The sequence below is a fragment of the Lepidochelys kempii genome, unplaced genomic scaffold, assembly GCF_965140265.1.
Source record: "Lepidochelys kempii isolate rLepKem1 unplaced genomic scaffold, rLepKem1.hap2 scaffold_54, whole genome shotgun sequence".
Lineage (NCBI taxonomy): Eukaryota > Metazoa > Chordata > Testudines > Cheloniidae > Lepidochelys > Lepidochelys kempii.
In genome coordinates, this window is record NW_027333639.1 from 275256 (window position 1) to 296166 (window position 20911).

At 42.5% G+C, this 20911-nt stretch overlaps 2 pseudogenes; one reads left to right on the plus strand and one right to left on the minus strand.

Moving 5' to 3' along the window:
• LOC140904641 (olfactory receptor 6F1-like) overlaps positions 1-20911 on the plus strand; it is a 30249-nt pseudogene that overhangs the window by 2325 nt on the left and 7013 nt on the right.
• Positions 7503-8355, minus strand: LOC140904650 (olfactory receptor 287-like; annotated as a pseudogene).

The following is a 20911-nucleotide window of genomic DNA, read 5'->3' on the forward strand; positions in this document are numbered from 1 at the left end:
GTCTGCAAACGCCTCACCCCCCACCCAACCCAGCCAGGGAGCGTCTGCAAACGCCTCACCCCCCACCCAACCCAGCCAGGGAGCGTCTGCAAACGCCTCACCCCCCACCCAACCCAGCCAGGGAGCGTCTGCCAGCTCCCGGTCCCCAGCTTCTATAAACCAGGGACCGTCTGCACAGTTCGCTGCCCGCCCACCCGGGAGCCAGGGACTGTCTGCAAACTCTTCGCTCCACACATCCTGCCATGTCCCCCCATTGAACTGGGGCTGGGGAGGGGGGGTCTCCAAACTGCCCCTTGCTCCTTCCTGCCCTTTATGGCGCAAAAAGCCGGGAGGATTGTGGATGCAAATGTTTCAACTCCAAGATACCCCTTTCCCATCAGGGTATTCACCCCACACTCTCCATCCAGGGGCAGTGGTGGAAGAGGGGGGAGAACCCGTCAGTCGACCGTCACACCTGCCTCTCAGTAGCGAGAAGGCATCCGAGAGACATGAGGAAGCTCGGCTGCACGTGGGGAAGGCAGGGGGGAGTTTTTCCACCCACCGCGTTTCCTCTGGGGTCTCTGCAGATCCTGCTTTTAATGTCCCGCTGGATGGTGCTGGATCGGCCCCCCTGCCCTGAGTCCTCTGTGGGTGGGAGCCCAGAGCTGGGGCAGAGAGAGGCCCCACACACACACACACACAGCCGCACACCCACAGGCCTCTGGCCTGGGGGGACTAATTGTAATGGGGAGGTGGGAGGTCAGTCTCCATGGCCCCTCCAGACCTCGCTCTCTCTGCTAAGGCTGCCAATGAGGTAGCGCCCAGGGGCATGAGGGCATCTTCTCCCCTACGGCCTGAGCTGGGACCCACCAAATGGACCCCACAAGCAGGCGTCAACTGGGTTCGCTCTTCCACCCCCACGGAAGTGGCTCTGGACCGTAGCTGCTGCTGGGGCAGGTTCATAGGAGGCGCCTGTGAACGGGGCAGCCTGACCCACCCAGAGGATGACACGAGGGGCACCCAGGGATCCCCCCTTCCTTGCAATTCCAAACATCACAGTGTGAGAGGAGGGGTGTCCCCACCCCCACTCCCTGAGACCTCCTCACCCTCTCTGCGAGCATCTCAGCAAGGAAAGGAGAGGTTGTTACCTGCGGGGGACACCGGGCTGGGGAGAATCTGGAGAGAAAAGAGAAGAGAAGAGGTGAGAGCTCCAGGGAGGGGATGGGGGTGCAGAGGGCAGGAGGGATGCTGGGAGGGGGGGATCTCCAGACAGATAGACAGACAGAGGGAAGCAGGCCGAGGGAGGTCACTTACCCAGCACAAGTAGAAGGAGAGTTCGTGCCATCCTGAGCTGTTTGCTCTGGGGTGGGAGCTGGGTTCTCAGCTCAGCCACCGGCCCCGTCTGGGTGCAGGGAGGGGCACGGGCCCTTCCCCTCTGATGGAGGCAGAGGAAGTCACAGCCTTAGGCACAGTCACCGCTCAGCTCAGAGGGCCATTGCACTGTAACTGCAGTCCTCTTACTTTAAAGTGTAATGTGTATCCCTCTTTTGTATTTATATAGGGCTCATGTTGAAGGAGATTTTTGTCCACCCATTCTGTTCCTGTGAGACACTAGGGCAAATTCTCCGAAGTCAAGTGAGTTACACCAGATGTGAATTTGGTCCAATGTCCCTTTGTAACATCAGTACCCAAGCTTGTATCACAACTTGATAATCACTCCATAGGAAGGGTAAATAAGTCTTTAATTTAAATCCTCAGATCCTCAAACCATCAGCCTGGGATTTATATTGCATATTAGACAAAAAGTGAACAATAAAAATCATATCGTATGAGGTGATCAGGTCCCTCATTCACATTAATTGCTGTGTTTCTATGTAGAATCATAGAATCATAGAATATCAGGGTTGGAAGGGACCTCAGGAGGTCATCTAGTCCAACCCCCTGCTCGAAGAAGGACCATTCCCCAATTAAATCATCCCAGCCAGGGCTTTGTCAAGCCTGACCTTAAAAACTTCTAAGGAAGGAGATTCTACCACCTCCCTAGGTAACGCATTCCAGTGTTTCATCACCCTCCTAGTGAAAAAGTTTTTCCTAATATCCAACCTAAACCTCCCCCACTGCAACTTGAGACCATTACTCCTTGTTCTGTCATCTGCTACCACTGAGAACAGTCTAGGTCCATCCTCCTTGGAACCCCACTTCAGGTTGTTGAAAGCAGCTATCAAATCCCCCCTCATTCTTCTCTTCTGCAGACTAAACAATCCCAGTTCCCTCAGCCTCTCCTCATAAGTCATGTGCCCCAGCCCCCTAATAATTTTCGTTGCCCTCCGCTGGACTCTTTCCAATTTATCCACATCCTTCTTGTAATGTGGGGCCCAAAACTGGACACAGTACTCCAGATGAGGCCTCACCAATGTCGAATAGAGGGGGACGATCACATCCCTCGATCTGCTTGCTGTGCCCCTACTTATACATCCCAAAATGCCATTGGCCTTCTTGGCAACAAGGGCACACTGCTGACTCATATCCAGCTTCTCGTCCACTGTCACCCCTAGGTCCTTTTCCGCACAACTGCTGCCTAGCCATTCGGTCCCTAGTCTGTAGCTGTGCATTGGGTTCTTCCGTCCTAAGTGCAGGACCCTGCACTTATCCTTATTGAACCTCATCAGATTTCTTTTGGCCCAATCCTCCAATTTGTCTAGGTCCCTCTGTATCCTATCCCTGCCCTCCATCGTATCTACCACTCCTCCTAGTTTAGTATCATCCGCAAATTTGCTGAGAGTGCAATCCACACCATCCTCCAGATCATTTATGAAGATATTGAACAAAACCGGCCCGAGGACCAACTCCTGGGGCACTCCACTTGACACCGGCTGCCAACTAGACATGGAGCCATTGATCAAAATGGGCCAAAAGAAATCTGATGAGGTTCAGTAAGGATAAGTGCAGGGTCCTGCACTTAGGACAGAAGAATCCAATGCACCGCTACAGACTAGGGGCCGAATGGCTAGGCAGCAGTTCTGCGGAAAAGGACCTAGGGGTGACAGTGGACGAGAAGCTGGATATGAGTCAGCAGTGTGCCCTTGTTGCCAAGAAGGCCAATGGCATTTTGGGATGTATAAGTAGGGGCATAGCGAGCAGATCGAGGGACGTGATCGTTCCCCTCTATTCAACATTGGTGAGGCCTCATCTGGAGTACTGTGTCCAGTTTTGGGCCCCACACTACAAGAAGGATGTGGATAAATTGGAGAGAGTCCAGCGAAGGGCAACAAAAATGATTAGGGGTCTAGAACACATGACTTATGAGGAGAGGCTGAGGGAACTGGGATTGTTTAGTCTGCAGAAGAGAAGAATGAGGGGGGATTTGATAGCTGCTTTCAACTACCTGAAAGGGGGTTCCAAAGAGGATGGCTCTAGACTGTTCTCAATGGTAGCAGATGACAGAACGAGGAGAAATGGTCTCAAGTTGCAGTGGGGGAGGTTTAGATTGGATATTAGGAAAAACTTTTTCACTATGAGGGTGGCGAAACACTGGAATGCGTTACCTAGGGAGGTGGTAGAATCTCCTTCCTTAGAGGTTTTTAAGGTCAGGCTTGACAAAGCCCTGGCTGGGATGATTTAACTGGGAACTGGTCCTGCTTCGAGCAGGGGGTTGGACTAGATGACCTTCTGGGGTCCCTTCCAACCCTGATATTCTATGATTCTATGATCACTACCCGTTGAGCCCAACAATCTAGCCAACTTTCTACCCACCTTATAGTCCATTCATCCAGCCCATACTTCTTTAACTTGCTGACAAGAATACTGTGGGAGACCGTGTCAAAAGCTTTGCTAAAGTCAAGAAACAATACATCCACTGCTTTCCCTTCATCCACAGAACCAGTAATCTCATCATAGAAGGCCATTAGATTTGTCAGGCATGACCTTCCCTTGGTGAATCCATGCTGACTGTTCCTGATCACTTTCCTCTCATGTAAGTGCTTCAGGACTGATTCCTTGAGGACCTGCTCCAAGATTTTTCTGGGGACTGAGGTAAGGCTGACTGGCCTGTAGTTCCGAGGATCCTCCTTCTTCCCTTTTTTAAAGATTGGCACTACATTAGCCTTTTTCCAGTCATCTGGGACTTCCCCTGTTCGCCACGAGTTTTCAAAGATAATGGCCAATGGCTCTGCAATCACAGCCGCCAATTCCTTTAGCACTCTCGGATGCAACTCGTCCGGCCCCATGGACTTGTGCACGTCCAGCTTTTCTAAATAGTCCCTAACCACCTCTTTCTCCACAGATGGCTGGCCATCTACTCCCCATGCTGTGATGCGCAGTGCAGCAGTCTGGAAGCTGACCTTATGTCTTGCTATCACTGTACACTGAGTTGAGTACGTTGTGAAATCAGTAACTTGAAATATTCTTTTATCTTGTGAACCATCAAATGATATTTCCTGAATTGTTTCAGGTGGTCCGATGGTCCAGTGAAGCACAGTCTAGAAATTCCATTTGAAATTCATGTTTGCCAAGAGAAACCAAAGCTACCAGTAAAATTCTATTCAAGTATCAGGGGAAAGGAAGGTGAATTAACTGTATGGAGATCACAGTTAACAAAAATTATCTCTCTCTGTGTCCCCAGACACATCTATCTATCTAATCTAATTTCTTGTACTATCTAGGTATTCCAACAATAAATAAATCCAGACTGATCAAGTGCATAGTGTCTCACAAAAGTAGAAAGAAAAGGAGTACTTGTGGCACCTTAGAGACTAACCAATTTATTAGAGCATAAGCTTTCGTGAGCTACAGCTCACTTCATCAGATGCATATCGTGGAAACTGCAGCAGACTTTATATATACACAGAGAATATGAACCAATACCTCCTCCCTATTCTCTGTGTATATATAAAGTCTGCTGCAGTTTCCACGATATGCATCTGATGAAGTGAGCTGTAGCTCACGAAAACTTATGCTCTAATAAATTGGTTAGTCTCTAAGGTGCCACAAGTACTCCTTTTCTTTTTGCGAATACAGACTAACACGGCTGTTACTCTGAAACCTGTCACAAAAGTAGAATTCACAGAATAAACTAAATTGGTTGAGAACGATTTGGGGACATAATCTTCCTTGTACATATTACTTTCATAACCTTTACCATTTTGAAAACAGCCTCCACCAGGCCCAAAGTGATAGCTATCCACAAAAGCACCACATTTCGGAGGCACTTCCCTATTCTAACACCTGTGAGTGCATGGAAACGTTAGAATTTACACTCACAAAACTCAATGGGCTCAAGATTCAATGGAAACATGGACACTGCTTATGTGAATCAGTGAGTGACCACTTACAATGATCTTTATGTGAATATTAGGTAAATCAGATTGCACAAAATCTTAACCAGTTCCATGTTATTTTATGAAGCGATATTAATTGTACGTAGCACATCTGTATGTTTTAAGTACATTTGATTGACCGGATGCTAATCTACTGTAAATTGGCAGTTGAAGGTCTAGCCCTAGACAGCAGGCACGCCTCAAAGGATTTGAATGTTGGGTTAAGATAAAATTCTGGACAATGTAGGATGAAATCCCGGCCCCACTGAAATTAAGTTCTGTCGTTGACATCAGTGGGGCTAGGATCTTCTTATGATTTTTAATGTCTGTCTCACAATATTTGTTGTTTTTCTTCAAATCTCAACTGCTTGAAACAACATATCAGCTTTCATATTTTCTTTTACATAATCATTATCCCTCTCTCTTAGGTAGTTCTTTTCATCCATAGATCACAAAGCACTATATAAAGGAGGTGAGAATCATTATCCCCATTTTACAGATGTGGAAACTGAGGCACAGAGAGAAGCCATTTGTTAGGGGGCTTATTCCTTCACCCACTTACTTCCCTGGTCCTTCTCGTATGAACAGAGAGCAACAATACCCCAAGTCCAAAGGTGCACACAATTCTATGTTTATTGGGGTGAACTTCCAGCAAGCATGATTCCACTTTCCTTCCTTAGTGTCCCTCTTCCCAGCTCTGATACCATAGAGCCTTACCTATGTCCCTGTTCCCATTCCTGCCCTTAGCTAAACATGATTCCAATTTCCCCATCCCCATTCCCTGTTCCCATTTCCCCCTGCCCACACCCCCACCCACCCACTTCCTGATTGACTTGCGGACTATACAGCCCCCTAACACCATTACTTGCCCAAAGTCACCCACCAAGCCAATGGCAGAGCCAGGAATAGAACTAAGAACAGGAGTACTTGTGGCACCTTTGAGAGTAACAAATGTATTTGAGCATAAGTTTTCATGAGCTACAGCTCACTTCATTCTCCTAGTTGCAGTCCAGTCCTCTTGCCACCAGGGCATACTCATGGTTACAGAGAAAACCCTAAAAACATGAAGTGCACCCTAAAGACTCAAAAACCAGACAGCAAATCAAAAGAACCCAACATTTATTATTTAAAGCCAATCTCATGATTTCTAAAGACGTCTCCTCTCCTTGCTGAGATGCTCGCAGCGAGGGTGAGGGGGTATCAGGGAGTGGGGGGTGGGGATCCCCATCCTCTCACACTGTGATTTTAAAGGTGAGTCAGGACTAAGAATCTGGATTCAGTTTTGACATCATCAAAATTTTGTAAGCTATTCTCACATATTTTCAGTCCAAACCGGCAGAATCCGTGTGAAATCAATCTTTCCAAAGTTTTGGAATGCCCGTGTACTAAAAACAAAGAAAAAAAGAAGCCTACAAAAATACCCATCTGGGTTTTTACCCAGTCTGGAACTGGAACCAGAACTTTATTCTGAATCCCCTTCAAAATCCACTGGGGTCTTGATTTGAGGTTCCTGTGAGTTTATCTTACCTTGGTTTGGAAGGGTTAAATTTTTATCAGTAAATGTCAGGAAATGCCAGTTTCACCACGCAGAACATCAACCGACCAAAAAAAAAAAAAGGTCCGAAAAACCAGTTGTCATTAAATAATTATTCTCTGACCCACCTTGTTGTCTGACACGCCACAGTAATTTCCCACAAGTGTGAAAATAAAAATAGACAATATTTTTTTAAAAAATGCTTACAAATAAACCTTGATATTTTCTGTCAAAATTATAAAAAATAAAAATTGAATTCTGCCAAGCCTGTCGATATCTCTATCCTCTCCACAGGCCATGCTTTAATATAAATAAATAATTGGCACATGTGCAATTTGTTTCATTTTAAATTAAATACAAAGTAAGAGGATAATAATGCATAAGGGCTGGATTTTGAAAAGTATTTAGCTGCTTAGTGGGGTTTTAAAAAGCATCTAGGCCCTTAAAACTCATAGAAAATCCAATTAAGCACCTAAATACATTTAACAACCTGGCTGTAAATGTTCAAGGATGTGAGACACTAAGGACCAGATTGTTAAAGGTATTTAGTCACCTAACTCACATTGATTTCCATTGGAGTTAGGCATCTAATTACCTTTAGACTTCTGGCCCTCAGGGATTGTTGTTGTTTTTTCAGTACCCTATCAACTTTGGTATATCTTCCATGTTCAGACTCATTTTTCTTTCACCACATTTTCTGTGACAGCCAATGACCTCCAGCACATTTTGAAAAACATCGCTTCCCTGAATACATGCCTCAGGGCTTCTTTTACCTCTGGGTTCCTCAGTGTGTAGATGAAAGGGTTCAACTGGGGTGTGACAATAGTATTCAAGACGGTGACTATTTTGGTCAATTCCAGTGAGTTCTGCATGGAAGGGTTGACATGTAGGAAAATGGTCGAACCGTACCAGATAATCACAACTGTGAGATGAGAAGAGCAAGTTAAAAAGGCCCTTCTCCATTCCTTATCTGATGGGATTGTCAGTACAGTGGAGATGATATAAATGTAGGAGAGCAGGGTTATGACACAGGAGCCCAGGATGACGATGAAGGAGATGATAAAGGCCACCGGATCAATAAGGTAGGTATCTGTGCAGAAAAGAACTATCCACGGTGCTACGTCCCCAAAAAAGTGATGGATGACACTAGGGCACAGAAGGACAACCTGGTGATCAGAAATGCTGGGACAGAAATAGCCAGGAAACCACACAACCAAGAGCCAACAGCCAGCTGAGCACTCAAGGTGCTGTTCAGGATGGAGCTGTAGAGCAAAGGATAGCATATAGCCAAATAGCAGTCGTAGGCCATGACAGCCAAGAGAAAATCTCTGTGCATCCTAGGGAGAAAACAAAATACATCCGTAGGACACAGCTGACGAAGAAGATGGATTTGCTTTGGGACACAAGGTTGGCAAGCGTCTTTGGGATACAAGCTGTGGTCTGCCATACCTCCGAGAAGGAGAAATTGCAGAGAAGGAAGTACATTGGGGTGCGAAGGTGACGGCTGGTTGCCACTAGGACTATGATCGCCACATTTCCTGCAACAAGGAAAGCACAAAGAGCAATATCTGCAAATATTGGGTCCCAGGGAATCCCAGGAGAATAAATTCCTTCACACTGGTGTGATAGCCCTTTTCCAGTGCGGTCAGCTGTTTTACCTGCCAAAACAAATGAAGACATGAAATTAAACTGATTAAACACAACTGTGGCTTTGTGGGATGCAGATGATTTTGATGCACAGAAAGAGCAGATAATTAAAAGAGGCAGGAAATAATGGTTTAAGGCTGAAAATATCCTATTGCCAGTACATTTCTGGAGCCTTCCTGCTCACAGGGTGAATTTAAGCTTGTCCTAAATTTTCCTGTGGAAACTTTTTTTCCAGTGGAAAGTGGCTTTTGGACCAAAAAGAAACTTTCAGGATAGAAATTCCATTTTCAGGTGTTCCTTGAAAAAACAATTTTTAGTTTTTGTCAATGAAACATGTTTTTTCCACAGTCAGCATCCAAAGCCCAAGATTGATTTTATTTTAATTTATATTTTTGTTGTTTTAAATTGAAAATTTTCAAATAAAAAGATTGTTTTCTGGGTGTGTGGGGGGGGTGGGGGTGGGGGTTGTCCTTTTGATAAAACCCTGAAAAATTTCAACAGAAAAAACAACATTTTTCCTGTAAATTATTCAGGATTCAGGAGCCAAATCATTTTCAAATGAGACCTATGGGTGTTAGGCATTCAGCACAATCTGAGATTCCTTTAGAAGTGAATAAAACCCCATCGTCTCTTTTGAAAATCCCTGCTAAATAGGGTGAGCTTTTCAAAAGTTCTCAGTATAGGCCTATTTCTGCTCCCGAGGAAGTCAATAGGATTTTTGTCATTGAGTCAGTGGGAGCAGACTTAGGTCAATACTGAACACATGAGATTTGTACCTGTCAATTTCCTTCCTACAATGCAAGAGGACATTTAATTCTTTTTGTGCAGAAAGTCTCAGGTTCTAAGCCTGCTGAAGTCCCAAGTTGGAGCAGGGATGTTATACAAAGTTGCAGTTCAGAGGACAGCTACTCAATTTTGGAGCATAAATAACCATTTACATCTATAAACCAGCATTCATTTTGGGTGGTTGAAAATGAGTCAGTTGCAACCTCCTTTGACCAATTGAGACTGAGGTGTGCAAGGTCATGCAATGTGCCAATTACAGCAAAGCTCAGGGCCAGAGAGGATCAAAGAACAAAGGAAGCAATTTTCCTAAAAAAAAATCACAAAAAATGCATCCCTTTTTTATCAGAATTTTAAATTCTGATGAAGAATTTCATCAAAACTGTGAATTTCAAACATTTTTGACCAGCTGTGCCAGGAGTCTGCAATTCTTCTCCCCGTTTAGTCATTCGAACATACTTCTCAACCAGAACCGTTAATAGAACCCAGGAGCCCTGATTCTCAGCCCCCGCTCTGCTCAAACCACGATCCTAACTCCCCTCAAAGAATGGGAATAGAACCCAAGTGTACTGATTCCTGTTCCTTTGATACAACAGCTATTCTATGCATCCCTAAAAGAGCTCGGCACAGAATCCAGGTACCCTCACTCCTAGACACCTGTGCTAAGCAACAGACCGCAAGCCCCACAAATACAGCAAAACTGTAATATGCCGAGTTTCGAAAACACCTTCAGAAAAAATATCAGGTTCCCAGTGCTGGCCAAAAGTTTCCTTCACAGATGGATTAATGCTGAGGTCTCAAATTTGAGGCATTCAGCATTAGAAGCCACTTTTGAAAACGTTGTCCCTAACTTGAAATCTATCAATGACTTTTACAGTGAATGTTCTGAATTTTTGTTTGATTGCTTGTTTTGGGTGTTCTGATTTTTCATTTTTCATCACCTAAATTTAGTCCCCCTCCCTATTTGGATTTGAATTTGCAAAGGATCTGAAGGGAGTTATGAAATGTAATGGAGTTGGGTGCCTAACTCCCTCAGACAACTTTGAAAATCCCAGCCTTAAATATTTTATATCAAAGTCTAATCAACACGGGCAATCAACAATTATATTTTCTCCCTCTTCAGTATAAACCATTTATTTTGTTATGAATAATATCCTATGAATAACATCTAATGCCTTGATTCTGCAAACAGTTAATACATAAATAAACTTGCATATATAGACATATATAAAATAAAAATGCCTAAATTTACTCACATGAATGATTCCTTTGAAGTCAAGGGTTCCACTCACATGAGTAAAGTGAGGAAAATAAGTAAAATTTTTAAACATTTTTAAACAATGGAACTTACTGCAACTCATCATTCAGCAAATCTTCTCACTGGGCAAACCTTCAGCTGGTGTGAATTATCAATAGACAGGGCTGATGAGAGAGGGAAGGTGGAACAATTGTACTGAGGTCCTGAGCTCAGTGCCCCCGCAAAACTATCTATTTAGGGTGAAATGGGAGGGGGAAAACATAATTTACCGGGCCTCCAAATTTCTCTCAGCAGACCTATCAATGGAGCTACGATTATTTAGACCAACTGAGGATCTGGCTCTTTTTATTCAGTCTCTACTGATGGAAAGAGCTGAACCTAGCAAAATTTCCAGAACAGTTAAAACACCTGATTGACAAAATCTACTTGCCTGCCCTTTATCATGATGAAAATGATGAAAACAGCCGTGACATTCTATTTTCTCCATAAAAAGAAGGACTCATCTCAGCTGAATGGTAGAGTTAATCTTTTCAAGACTTTCCTCCTACTTTCAAGACTTTCAAGACTTTCCTTGTACCAACGAGACCGTATTGGCTTGCAGGGAACTGTATGCCTTTCACAGTAAATTATGTTAAAAATATTGAATTCCTTTAAAAAAAATACCTCGTTTGTAAGGTAGTGAACTGTAAGCACTCAGAACCAAGTTGGACACTAAGAAGACAATTGATTAGATAGATAGAATAGGATTAAAGTTCAAAATGATCTGGACAAACTGGAGAAATGGTCTGAAGTAAATAGAATGAAATTCTATGAAGACAAATGCAAAGTACTCCACTTAGGAAGGAACAATCAGTTGCACATATACACAATGGGAAATGACTGCCCAGGGAGGAGTACTGTGGAAAGGGATCTTGGGGCCATAGTGGATCACAAGCTAAATATGAGTCAATAGTGTAACGCTGTTTCAAAACAAAAAGCAAACATCATTCTGGGATGTATTAACAGGAGTGTTATAAGCAAGACACGAGAAGTAATTCTTCTGCTCTATTCCGCGCTGATTAGGCCTCAACTGGCATATTGTGTCCAGTTCTGGGCACCACATTTCAGGAAAGATGTGGACAAATTGGAGAAAGTCCAGAGAAGAACAACAAAAATGATTGAAGGTCTAGAAAACATAATCTATGAGGGAAGATTGGGGGGGAGGGGGGAGGGAAAGTGCTTGTTTAGTCTGGAGACTAGAAGACTGAGGGGGGACATGATAACAGTTTTCAAGTACATGAAAGGTTGTTACAAGGAGGAGGGAGGTAAATTGTTCTTATTAACCTGTGAAGATAGAACAAGAAGCAACGGGCTTAAATTGCAACAAGGGCAGTTTAGGTTGGACATTAGGAAAAACTTCTGAATTGTCAGGGTAGTTAAGCACTGAAATAAATTGTCTAGGGAAGTTGTGGAATCCCTATCTTTGGAGATTTTTAAGAGCAGGTTAGACAAACACTGTCAGTGATGGTCTAGATAATACCCTTTTAACAAAGTTAAAATAATTTTCTAACCTCAGATCAAGTTTGGTGGTTGCTTCAGATATTGATGGAAAATACAAGGTCTTTGGGAGAGGAAGAGTTATTTTGTAGATTTGCAAACTCCCTTATGATTAGTTCTCCACAGAATGTTTACATCCTTTCTGAGGTCATGTGAAAAAGTCACACATGAGCTACTTTCTGAGGAACAGTTTATGATCCCATGGGTGGCTGAACTTTCTGTTCAGCTCACAGTTGCTATCATGCATTACATTTGTTCTTGTTCACATTTGCTTGTACTAACAGAAGAAACTTCCAGTATGGGCAGGCTGTTCCCATAACTGCTTCTGCATGTGGCCTCTTACAGCTCTTTCTGAAGGACGAGCATTTGGTGAGGATTACCATACACTCGAGACTGAGACAGTCAGGTTTATTCATTCAAACCTTTCTTTGAACCAAAAGCAAGGGCCTGCACGTTACAATTACCATAAAAGCAATGAATGACAGATATACAGAAAAAAATATTGCCCAATTACCTTTTCTTGGGGGCGTAGTCACTGTTGATTTTTCCTACGAGGGTCTGACTATTCCCTTACACTCTAGCATATTTATACCTTTACATGTTATCTGACCGTCCAATCAACATTAAGCATTGTGTCTTACTTAACCCATAGTATATACATGTGCAGGCTTCAGTTTACAAAACTTTTTCTGTCCAGGCTACTTTCATGTCATCGTGTCCCTTTTCCAATTGGTTTATTTACTTGGATTGTACCACTCAAATATAGGGACTTTTCTGTTTTTCACAATACAGGGACTTTTTGGCAATACCTTTTATGTATTATACTGATTAACTTCCTTTTATCTATGTCCTTCAACACAGTACAAAATGCCTTTGTCTTACCCAGCTGCTGTAAGCATTCTTTAAACAAGTCTCTCCACACGGACGAATTTCGCAAGCAACACTCATGTCAAGCAAAGACTTGGCTGAAGCCAGTGAGCTTAGCATAAGTATTACCCTGGCCTGTCCACATTTATTCACCAGATTAGACCCATGTGTAGCACTCTTCCAACACCAGGCACTGGTCATTGTTACAGATGCTTTCCTTAGACTCCAACAACAGGGTGAAAACTGGTGACAAATGCAATGTTGATATTTCTCCACCACAATGTGAGCAAAGACTTACTAATTCATATCATACAGGTCATCAACTCACGATATCAACTGTAGATTTCTATCAACCTATGTCTTTGGTCCTGTGTCCCATGCTGAGATGAGGAGTCGAATTCACCCAGTGCACTACTGAAGACCTCCTTAAGTGATACTGTGAGGGTTAGGTGTATGGTAAGTACTTCTCTGTACAGGACGATTTTCACCCTAAGGCGTACGGAATCTGCCCACTGGCTCTGAACTGGAACAAGTCACAATTTCTGTATTCTAGCCACAAACACACATGCTCTCATCTTTGCAGCTCATTTACATTTAGGAGCTCTGACCTATCATTTAGAATGGGGTGTCCATGTTGCCAAGCCTAGCGATGTTATCATGAATCTCTTACGGAGTTGAGGGCCATAAAGTCACAGATCCTGATTCTCTTCTCACATGTATTACACTATTATGGGGAGTAGCTTCTGCTTTAGGGGCCAGTCCTACCTCAATTAAGTCCATGCCAAAGTGGACTGGTATTTTCAAATGTGCCTAAAGAAATTTAGGTGCCCAAATCTCATTAATTTAAATTGGAGTTGGAAACCTAACTCCCTTAAAAGAAAAGGAGTACTTGTGGCACCTTAGAGACTAACCAATTTATTTGAGCATGAGCTTTCGTGAGCTACAGCTCACTTCATCGGATGGCATGCATCCGATGAAGTGAGCTGTAGCTCACGAAAGCTCATGCTCAAATAAATTGGTTAGTCTCTAAGGTGCCACAAGTACTCCTTTTCTTTTTGCGAATACAGACTAACACGGCTGTTACTCTGAAACCTAACTCCCTTAGTCGCCTTCGAAAATCCCAGCCTAAATCTCTGGAAGGGGAAGGGAGATCAGGTGCATAATTTCAGCAATTATTTTACCCCTGACTTAAATTTTATTCAGTCCTTAGCCCAGCAAATTCCCATTGTATTTACCGGGATGATGCCTGATATTGCTCAGTAATTTTCACACCCATGTGGATGGCAAATGCTCTGAGCAATTCAGGATTTCATGATGTTAGCCGACGGCCAAGGATGTTTGGTGAGGTGCCAGCTATGCCCGTTTATACCATCCGTGACTTTAACCGCTAGAGCTCAGAGCTCCTTCGCAGCGGGCAGTCAATACTGACTGACAGGTGCCCCCAATGGCAGCACTAAGAGCCTCTCCACACCCGTGACTTTAACTGCTAGAGCTCAGAGCTCCTTCGCAGCGGGCAGCCAGGATTGACTGACAGGTGCCCCAAGAGTTTGCCCCGTGGAGGCAGCACAACTCAACGCTAGGCTCTTAGTACTCTCACCTAATGGCCAGGCTTTAGAGCCAAAACTGCTGAGGTTCTTTAATTGTGTTGGCTGCTTTACAGTAAACCAGAGAAAACAAGTCAGGCTTATGCATAAATGGTTACCAAAATTTATTAAGCTAGATTCTAATCATGTGGTTACAAAATTGCTAGTGCCTACTTATTTAAATGTAGAGATGTTACACATACAAACAAGTTACAAAACTGAAGCCACAATCCCAAAGAAAGAAAACAAAGTATAGAGCTCTATTTCAAAATATGTGTACACTAAAGATAGGAGATCAGGTGTGGGTGCTTCTTACCCTCCTTGCATCTCTCGATTCCAGCGGTGCCAAGCCAGGATCGGTCACTCAATTCCGCGGAAAGACGAATAAGGGACAAGGCGTAGGGACCCTCTTAGCTGCAGAAGCCTTGGGAGGCTGTCACTTATCTGACCAGCAGATAGATAGTGAAAAGCACTCAAAAATCATGGTGCTGTAGGTCCCCTACTTATACCTCTGTACTCCTTTATTCTCTTTCTCCTTTCTTATGCCAAATTGAGGCTGGTCTGTCGGGGTGACGCCAGCTTTCGCAAGAGTAGTTTACACTTGCAAAGGAGAGAAACAATAAGTTTCGACTACTGGACATTTCTTTTATCAGGGTAAATATTTTCCCACCTAGGATGTTGGTGTGTGTGCATCACACTATTTAGTTGGGGCTAAGAGCCATGTCTGTCACAGGGCCTCTGCCTGCTGTGAGCTTAATCGTCGTATCTGTTCCCAGAAGCACATTGTAGCAGCACACCTGTGCTTTCACAGCTTCAAAGGCTGTGCTTGAATATATGTTAAGTGCCCTGTTCCTGCTTCCTCCTGTGTTTCCAGCAATGCTGGTCTGAGGGGGGGGGGGGCTGGCTGTCTGGCTACACATGAGCACGACAACCCAGTGGAACTGGGTAGCTAAGCACTAGGGCTGAGATCCTCAAAGGTATAAAGGTGCTAAAGAGACAAACAGGTGCCTAGCAGGATCTTCAAAAGCACCTTGGTGTCTAACTTCCATTGAAGTCCCTAGAATTCAAACTATACGACATTCAAGCACACTAGGGAGCCTTAGGCTAAAATTTCCTAAAGCACCTAGGTGACTTAGGAGCTTAAGTCTCATTGGCTCTTTAGTCAATTAGCTGCACTTGAAAATTTAACTGTCAATCCTATTTTCAAAAGTGATTTAGGGCCAGATTAGTTGAGGTATTTAGGCACCTGGTGGGATTTTGAAAAGCACCTTGGTACCTAAAACATTGATTTCAATGGATGTTAGGCCACTAAAAGGTTTGAAAATTCCACTAGGTGCCTAAATACTTTTAAAAATCTGGCCCTAGGGCTTGTCTATACAGAGAAGACACAGCAACTTAACTTCAATATGTTTATTTAGTCCACTGCAACTTTTGTGCCTTTGTGGACTCTTAGGTTGAAACTGGTTATATCAGTTCAGTTTGCACCTGAAAATTGATATACATGAGGTTTAAACCAATATAATATCCACACACAAAGTTGCACTGTTTTAGCTAAATTGGTATAAAATCACACCTTTCATTATGTCAGTACAACTTTTTGTGTAGACTGGAGGCAAATATTTCAAAAGCACCAAAGTGTCTTAGAACCAGATTTTCAAAGGTTATTAGGTGTCTAGTGGGATTTTCAAAGGCCTAGGCACCTAAACCCCATTGAATTCAATTGGAGTTATGTGCTTAACGTACATAGGTACTTCTGAAATTCCCACTAGGTGCTTATCTGCCTATCTTCAGACGTCTGAATGTCTTTAACCTCTGGTGCTTTATACTTCTGTATCTTAGACCACCTATTAGGTTGCCTAAATGTGGACGTAGTTGCCTAACTTTGGGCAGCCACTTAGGGCCAGATTTTAAAAAGTATTTAGTCACCTAGTGAGATTATTAAAAGGACATAGGCACCTAACATCCACAGAAATCAATGAGTTGTAGGTTCCTAGGTGCTTCTGGAAATTTCAATAGGCATCTAAATACCTTGAGAAATCTGGCCTTTTGTCTTTTACAAACGGAGAAACTGAGAACTTAAACAATTTCACAGTGGTCCATCAGCAAGTCAGTGGAGACACAGAACCAAGGTCTCCTAACTTCCAGTGCTCTTCTTTAAACAAGGACACCGTCCTTACTAAGCCAGGGGTTTGGCACATTCTTGAGAAGACAATGAAATTCTGTTGAGACCAAATCCCAAGAGCACTTCTGAGGAATATAAATTAGTCTTATTTCTTGGACCTGTTGAGTTGCCATACATAAACGAAGCAGGTAAGGGAAAAAGACAGCAGGGTGATGACAAAATGGTAATGCAATGAGATTCTAATCAATATAGAAATTTATGCAATAAGTAGGAAGATTTTGTGTATGAAACCTTTAAATGTTTGATTTATAGCTGGAGGAAAAAATATGGCTCGCAATGCATTTTTTTCCTCAGAATCCAAGAACTCCTCATTCTAAGGAGAGAATATAATGTGTGAAGGGGGTCTGTTCTGGCTAGTTCTGTCAGCAAAAGCTAATAAGTTAGGTCCACTAGAGAGAGAGAGAGAGAAAGAGAGAGAGGATCCCAGAAATATACTTTAAACCACTTGTATTAAGACATATTTTTTGTATACTTGGTAATGTGACCTACTGGGCCATATCTGTTTGGAAGGAATAGGTTTCCCAGTGAGTAATTGGTTCATCTGTAACATACTTCCTTCTCTCTCACTTACTTTCTCACTTTCTAAATTTCATTCATCTTTTTCAACTCTTGAATGCATAAGAGAAAATAACTATATGATAGATCTGTGGAACTCGCTGCTGCTGTAATTTATTGAGTTGCTTAGATAAGAATGTAAAAATGGATTGGATATTTCTCTTAGAGGTAGACTTAGGTTTTCATAGCCACAAATGCCACATGGATGCCCACTCCTCATTCATTTTCACGGGCATTTGTTTGTTTAAGAACCAGATTTTTAAAGGTTTTTAGGCACCTAATGAGATTTTTAGACACATCTAGGCACCTAAAAATCCTTGATTGCAATGGGTATTAGACACCTAGCTGTTTTGAAAAATCCCAGTACACACCTAAAAGCCTTTAAGAATTTGCCCCATAATCCCTTAGGCAGCTTTTGAAATCTCAGCTGTAGCCTGGTCTGGTAGATGGGAAATAAGGAGTTGGAGTTTGTCCCAGCTCTGTCACTCATTTACTGTGTGAAAGTCAGATTAACTGTCTGTGCCTCAGTTTCCCCATCTGTAAATAAATGAAATAATACCATTCACCCACCTTGGTAAAATGGTTTGAAATCTACAGGTGAAAAAGCACCATGAATTTCTTCACAAGTCTACTAGAGTGAATGAATAGAATAACTTTGACTTCCTCTGTCATTGGATCAGGCCCTCTGTAACTATGAAGTTTAGGGTATTAGAAGGCAGGAGATCCTAGTCTCTGTTCCGGGCTTTTCCCCTGACTTCCGATGCATCCATAAGCAAGATCCTTTACCCCTCTGCCCTAATTTCTCCTCATATGGCAGAGGATTGATAATGATTAATTATTTACTAAAGAGGAGCATTGGGCCCATTCCAAACAACACTGAAGTTATGGCTACAAAGGGAGTTCTTTTCAACCTGTTGTAGAATAAAATAGCTTATGACTGGACAGTGATTTGAAGATGTAAAGCGGTTTATAAATACAAGGTATTATTATTTTTGCCAGACTAGCTCAGATTAGCATAAGGAGGATAATCATTATGGGTGCGATTTTTAAAAGAGTCTGTGGGAATCAGGCATTTACATTCCACTGAATCACAATGAGATTTGAATTTTTAATTGCTTTGAACTCCTTTGAAAATCCCATTGCACAGTGACAATCAATCGTTTATCCTTGAGGGCAAAGTCTTATTTCTGTCTCAGCTGAGCATGGAATGTGCCTCTAAGGACTGGCACCGCAAAATCAGGTACATTTATTTTGGTTTATAATTTCTTCTTTTGTAAAATGGGGACAATGACCCTGACTCCAGTTGTAAAATGCGTTGAGATCTACTGATGAAAAGAATTGCACAAAAGCTAGGGATTATACTTAATGAGCATTGTCAATTAAGCACTGTCTGGTACATAATTCTTTATGAAATTCTTGTTCTGTTCTCACTTTTATGTTAATATGTCATGGATAGGCTTGGCAGCATTTTATTTTTATTATTTATAATTTTGATGGGTACTGTCAATGTTTATTTTTAAGCATTTTCTCCACTTTTTATTTATTTCAGTGTTCATAGTTGTACAAAATTATGGGGGTGGGGCATGGGAGACTGTCAGACAAATGATAGTTAACACTGAGTATCAAAAAGTGAAAGCTCTATAAACCATTGAAACACAAATTGTCAACATCACGTGTTAAACTATAGAAAGTAAATATCCTTAATTCAACAGATCATACCTGTTTTTACTGTTCATTTACTAATCCATTTGTAAGCCGAATTCAAAAGTCTAAATCACTGGATTTTGACTCTAATAAGTTCTCCTGCAGTATTTTTCTTACTTTGCCTATCTGTAAATTTTGAGTTTTATCGATGGAAATACATTTTCATCTGTGTGTGTGTGTGTGGTGAAATCGACATTTACCAACATTCACCAATACAAATCTAATCCTTCCAAGCCTAGTCATGACGTCTGTTGCTTGGTTGTTAGAATTTGATCCTGGGCAAAATGTAAAATCAGTTTTAATGTTCGATACAAAGGGGGAGATTGTCAAAGGATTTTCAATGGGAGTTGGGCCACAGAATTGCCCTCTTTGCCTCTGAAAATCTTCACCAAAGACAAAAATCATGGTCCTGGACTCAGAAGAAGACACATAAATAACCCCAGTGTTCCAAAGGTGTGTATTGGGAACGGTAGCTGAGTTCTGAAATGAGCTGGAGAATGGAAAATGAGGGAGGATCTAGGAGAAAAGATTAGGAGTTCAAGTTTGGCAATGTTGTGCTGGAACTAGAGATCATGATTCTCTGCCTTGGAATATACCAATGTAAAATGTTCATCGTAGAGCTTTTGAGGAACAAAGACAAGTCCTGCCTGCCGCAGAGCACAGCAGAGATTCATGAAGGAGAAAATAGCAGAGGACAAGACTGACCCATTTACCTTAATATTAGAAGAAAGGAAATTTTCAGGGAAACTGGGATATTTTTCTTCCTATTCTTCTTCATGCTAAAATCCGTAGAGCTGTTAAAATGGGATTTGCATATCAGTGATTCTCCAGAGTGCAAGTCAAGATCATCCCTTAAATATGGACATCCAGAATCAAGGGAAATTCTACATGCCGTGTGTCCATAACCTAACGCAGTTCAATGGGTATTGGGTACCAAACTCTCTTAGGCCCCTTTGAAAATCCCAGCTAACAGCATGGAGGGACTTTTGACAAGGAATAGCACTGGCTGAAGATTGAATGAACAATTAGTAGATCAAAAGTGTCATCAACATTTCAAATGTCAATGGGAAAAATGATGAAATGATCATGATCCCCTTCCCTTCCCTTGCTCTGTTTCTTGACAAACTCTAGTTGTAAGTCATAGCTGATTGAGGCTTAGGGAGATAGGGGAGGTGGTAATAATTATTCAGGCACTAGGATTCTGACTTGAACATTCAAGGAACATCCAATAATGCATTTTAACTGTTTAACTCCATGAGCATCTCTTGTGACCTACAGAATTCAAGACTGGGATAGAGATGGAAAACTGATTTGGTGTGTTGGTTTTTACCCTCTGAGTCCTGGATTTCCCTATTGCTGCTATTTGCATACAGAAGGAAGCGTCCACTCCCATGGATGATGAGATTGTTTCTCATCAGGGGGACTGAGAAGAACAGAATTCAATACAAAGTATCATTTGTTTCTCCAGATGTTAGAAACTCTGTGGACCAAATGAATTTGGTCACTGTGTGGGGTGGGGTAAAATTTTCAACAGCAGCTAAGGGCCAGATTTTTAAAGGTATTTAGGCACCTAGTGGGATTTTCAAAAGCATCTAGGTGGCTAAAACCCACTCAAATCCACTAGTACCTCAGGAGGATGTTAAACAGAAGCTACTAAAGTTAGACATTTTTAAATCAGCAGATCCAGATAACCCACATCCAGGAGTTTTAAAAATGCTAGCTGAGGAGCTCACTGGGCCTTTAGTGTTGAAACACTGGAAGAAAGCTAATGCTGTGCAATATTGAAAAAGGGTAAATGGGAGGACCAAGGTAATTATAGGCCTGTCAGCCTGATAGGCCTATCAGGCAAGATAATGGAGTGGCTGATTGTGAGGTTATTGACATAAGCTGGGACCATATAGATCATTGTTGCTACCAAAGTCCTGTAGTGGCACCAATTCTTGTATAAAGGGAGTCAAATAAGGTGTC